The following is a 5,437-nucleotide window of genomic DNA, read 5'->3' as shown; positions in this document are numbered from 1 at the left end:
CAGATCATGACGTTCCAACTAGGCAACTTATACGCCTTAGATATATTTCTTGCTTTCCGGATCAGTGGGAGTGCTAGTTTATTCGCAATAATTGAAAATATGTGTTTAAATATCCTTATCTTATTCTATTTTTTTTTTTTTGCTCAAATGCTAACATCCTATATTACACTGTTGCTAGAGTGGTTAACTTCTCCAATTTGGGTGTGCGAGATTTTGAGTGTTGCGTTGATTTTTCGGAAAGAACGATTGTTTTCGAATATTCGAAGTTTCGAATGACAAAGTTTGTTTTTTATATAATGCAAACTGAATCTTTATTTAGTTATCTCTATTCTCCAATTAAATTAAATGTGTTAGAATAGGTGCGTAAATGACTGCTTTTGCTTCAGTGTTCTTTTTTATATATATCTGATCTTGGAGATAGTTTGATTGGCAAGCTGTTCGAATATATATTAATACTTAATATCTTCTGTTTTTTAAGGTTTATTAAAAAATCAAGAATATGTTCGATTTCGGTAATCCTGTATTAATGGAAACATACGGTGATGGAATAAGGAGTGATTTTTAGCTGTGGAACCAAATTCACTTCACTTCAAAGCTGCTGTTTTTGTAAGTACTATGAAATAAACTACCGTAAACAGCCCAAACTCTGTTTAGTTGAGACCTTAGTTCTGCGCATAAAAAAAATCGATAACAATATTTTTTCTTTACAAAAAATAATCAAGTGCAGCGTAAAACATTTTACTTTTATCATTAATGCACTTTACTCTAACTAAACTGATAACAATATGCGCAGAATTTGGAACTGTTTAGATCTAGGGTTGATTACGTTAATGTACAAAAGCAAACACCAGATGGAAATTCACAGGGTGGCCAGCAAGTTTCCATTTTCAAGTTCCCGGTTTTTTCCCGGTTTTCCCAAATGAAATTTTATGGTTTCCCTCGTTTCAAAATGCGCGAATAAATATGTTCATTTGACAAAAACTGAAGATGTGTTTATGCAAGTTGAATGTAAAAGTGTGAGAGGATTTAATTCTTTTTAGTTCAATCTTGAAACTCAAAAGTTATTCAGTTGTCCGAACCTTAACCGAAAATTGTTACTTTCTTTTCAGTCTTTCATACCATCTTGGTTTTTTTAAAAAAGGAACTACTATATTTTTATTAATCGCATGGATAAATCATATTTTTGATATAATACTTTTAAAATTTTAAGATGAAATTCTAAATTTTTCTATTGAAATCTATAGAATGACGTTCTGATATTTTTTCTTCTAAAGCTCTTAAAACAGATTCAGATGAACCTTATTCATGATAAGCAATCTAATATTTTATTTCGGTTCTCATGTTGAATACTGAATGCGCTTAGTTCTAGATTATTTGTCCTATCTCAAAAATGCATGTTTTTATTCGATTTTTTTGTGATGTAAACAAGAATCACACAAAAACTTGTTCTCAAGTTACATATTCTGTCTTCTGTGCGTTTATCAATTAACCGAATAAAATGGTGGCATCTTTTTTTCTGGCATTTTTCCCGCATGGGACAGCTTAGTTTTTAAAAGTTAAAATTGAGCAAAATATTAAAAGAAAATATTCTGGCAACCAAATTATATAAGTTCTTCGAGGTTTAATTTAATTTTGATTTTTGAATTTACGTTCTTGACAGCTTTTCGTGTTTTAGTACATAAAACGCAAACAAAATATTTGATTTTTTTTTAGAATTTTTTAAATGTTTTCTTAATGAAATGAAAAATTGAAGTATGTATGATTATTTCTGATTTTTGAGGTACTGTAAACTAAATTGAAATCAGCTGAAAATAAGTAAAGCCACGTCAAAAAAATTCTCATTGTTCAATCTATTTAAATACTACCATTGATCATTAAATTTTGTAAAAATAGCTTTTCAGTAAATTTGTCGACCGAGGTAAGACTTCATGGCTAAATAACTGAATTTATATATCTCGTTTAACGTTCTATTAAAATTAATTTTTTTTTTCATCAAATAATCCGATATTTTAGTCGAACTCTTCAAAATAACTCCCCCAGTGTAAATGTGTTTGATAGATTTCTGCTAATTTTTCCAAGTTTCGTTTCAGTATAACGGGTTTTTCTGAAAAAAAAAATTAGCTCCTGATGCCGATTCGAGCTTCGTCAATTCTGGACTAGTGTATAATTCTAGTTATAAGATAGATGATAAGCTTGAATCTTAGTGTCTAAGATGTGGATTCAATAGAAGACTGTCTGATTTCAATATATGAATTCACATCACAATTCAAATTTTCTAATTCCTTTCACTTATTTCTTCATTCAGCTTTTTTAGTTATATTTTTTCCAAATATTCGCAAAGAAAGTGCACAATGGTAAAAATCTTTAATTAATTAACGCTATAAAAAATAACTACCAAGACTTAACGTATTAAAACTTCACAGTTGTAAAACGTTTATTTAATTTAAAAAAATCCCGAAATTTTCATGCTCCTCTCAAATGGTTAACAATCTTGGAATAAACGACTATAGATTGTAAACTTTCTAAGAGAAAGTTCAGTCATGATGATATAGATGTATTTTAGGATTTAATAATCCAAAAAAAGTTTTCCCGGTTTTGATTTGAAATTCCCGGTTTTTTCCCGGTTTTTCCGGTCTCATTTTAAATTCCCGGTTTTTTCCCGGTTTTCCCGGTTCGCTGGCCACCCTGTTCACTTTTTGAGCGCATAAAATCCTACTGTTTTTTAGTTTAAACCTAGAAAGTTTCTACATATTTTGAAGATTTTTGTTAATACAACATTTTCTCATATATAAATGACATAATTGAAAACTAGAGTGCTTTTAAAAACTTATTTTTGTTCACAACTACAAATTAGATGTTAAATTGATCAACTACTGATAGGTTTTTTTTATTTCATATATCCAGATGGAAAATGCTTGATGCTGTATTGATAAACGAACTTGGTTCACCAGAGGAAGATACGATTGCTTTGGAGGCTAGAACAAGAATGGAATCATCAGTTAGAAAACGGAACTGTAATGATATTTATTCAATTATAGTAAGTAAAGTTTAATGAAGATAAATGACATTTGAAAAGTTTTTAATTATGTATTGAAAAATATCAAATTTCATATTCTTCGAGCATTTCATTCCAAGTCTACTTTTACCCAACTTTAAATTCTCTAGAAATTCTGCCAATAAAATTCAATCAAAGATTCAACAATTTTAAGAATCATTTGTTTTTATCCGAAAGATCCAAGTACAAGACTTGAAATCAACCAAACAATCGTAGGGAACTATCAGTGTTTTCGTTTATTTTCCACTGGCACGGTGACAGAGGCATACATCATAAACAAACGAAATTGTTGCCCAGGACGATGCATTAAATTATATGCATTGTCTCGGGCAACGATTTTTTTGTCTACAAAGTAAAGTTTGTTACTGAGCCAGTGGAAAGTAAACAAAAACGCTCTACGGGAAAAATCCGGGCTCTGCTGCAAGTAACACTAGCATGACTGTATAAAATGGAGTAAGAAATGTAAAATTACTATGAACAAAACTCGACATCTAAATCTGTAATATTGCATGTACTTTTCAAGTAGGATTACCTGAAATGACAAGCTTTATCACATGTAAAGAGCCGATACCTTTCTACCCATGCCATTGCATGTAATCCTACAAGGATTTGCTAAGTGGGAACTGTATACACAATAATATTGGATCTGAACGGAAATTTACGTGAAATAGCATGAGTAGAAAGCAATCGGGTTTTTAGTGTGATAATACTGCTTATGCTAAGGAACGTGAAATAAACAGTTTTATCACATGTAAATGCCCGATTCCCTCCTACCCATGCTATTTCATGTAAATCAACGTGGATTTTCTAAGTGTGTGTGTACTGGTTACTTACGGTTTTCTATAGCGCTTTTTAACCAATAAACTTCTGTGTGGACATTTTTGTACCAAACTAGCTGACCCGGTAAACTTCGTTTTACCCGTTGCTTAATAAAACGTTGGAAAATGTTTGGAGTTCTTTAACTTCTTTGTGCTCGTGAATCAGTTTTCATGAAAATCGTCTTCAAGTTGTTCGAGTTTTGTCCCGTTTCAAGGTGATTTTGTATAGGAGCCCCCTTCCTCAAAAAGTGAGATTCTTGAAACTATTATACAAACCATTTCTGACCCGAAAAACCCTCGGATACCAAATTTCACTTCATTCCGGCCGACCATTCATACGTGATGGTGTTACAAAGAAAACGCCTCCATTTTTATATATAAGAAGATGAGGAAAAGAGATAATTTTGTATGGGGAACCCCCTTCCATAAAAAGTGAGATTCTTGAAACTATTATACAAACCATCTCTGGCCCAAAAAACCCTCGAATACCAAATTTCACTTCATTCCGACCGACCATTCATACGTGATGGTGTTACAAAGAAAACGCCTCCATTTTTATATATAAGAGATCAGAAGATGCGAATAGATAATTTTGTATGGGGACCCCCCTTTCATAAAAAGTGAGATTGTTGAAACTATTATACAAACCATCTCTGACCCAAAATCCCCTCGGATACCAAATTTCACTTCATTCCGACCGACCATTCATACGTGATGTTGTTACAAAGAAGATGCCTCCATTTTTATAAATAAGAAGATGTGGAAAGAGATAATTTTGTATGGGAACCCCCCTTTCATGAAAAGTGAGATTGTTGAAACTATTATACAAACCATCTCTGACCCAAAAAATCCTCGGATACCAAATTTCACTTCATTCCGACCGACCATTCTTACGTGATGTTGTTACAAAGAAAATGCCTCCATTTTTATATATAAGAAGATGTGAAGAAGAGATAACTTTGTATGGGAACCCCCCTTTCATAAAAAGTGAGATTGTTGAAACTATTATACAAACCATCTCTGACCCAAAATCCCCTCGGATACCAAATTTCACTTCATTCCGACCGACCATTCATACGTGATGTTGTTACAAAGAAGATGCCTCCATTTTTATAAATAAGAATGAGGAAAAGAGATAATTTTGTATGGGGACCCCCCTTCCATAAAAAGTGAGATTTTTGAAACTATTATACAAACCATCTCTGGCCCGAAAAACCCTCGAATACCAAATTTCACTTCATTCCGACCGACCATTCATACGTGATGGTGTTACAAAGAAAACGCCTCAATTTTTATATATAAGATGAGGAAAAGAGATAATTTTGTATGGGGACCCCCCTTCCATAAAAAGTGAGATTCTTGAAACTATTATACAAACCATCTCTGGCCCGAAAAACCCTCGAATACCAAATTTCACTTCATTCCGACCGACCATTCATACGTGATGGTGTTACAAAGAAAACGCCTCCATTTTTATTTATAAGAGATCAGAAGATGCGAATAGATAATTTTGTATGGGGACCCCCCTTCCATAAAAAGTGAGATTTTTGAAACTATTATACAA

The 5,437-nt window shown here is 32.4% G+C and overlaps 1 long non-coding RNA gene across 1 annotated transcript; it reads left to right on the top strand.

Moving 5' to 3' along the window:
• Positions 1–240: 240 nt before the first annotated feature.
• On the top strand, positions 241–3,167 carry LOC129751337 (uncharacterized). Its single transcript, XR_008738678.1, has 3 exons — positions 241–359; positions 479–606; positions 2,905–3,167. It is a non-coding gene; the product is annotated as an uncharacterized LOC129751337 (long non-coding RNA).
• Positions 3,168–5,437: the final 2,270 nt, after the last annotated feature.

The sequence above is a fragment of the Uranotaenia lowii genome, chromosome 3 (assembly GCF_029784155.1).
Source record: "Uranotaenia lowii strain MFRU-FL chromosome 3, ASM2978415v1, whole genome shotgun sequence".
NCBI lineage: Eukaryota > Metazoa > Arthropoda > Insecta > Diptera > Culicidae > Uranotaenia > Uranotaenia lowii.
This window is presented reverse-complemented; position numbering and strand designations above follow the sequence as displayed.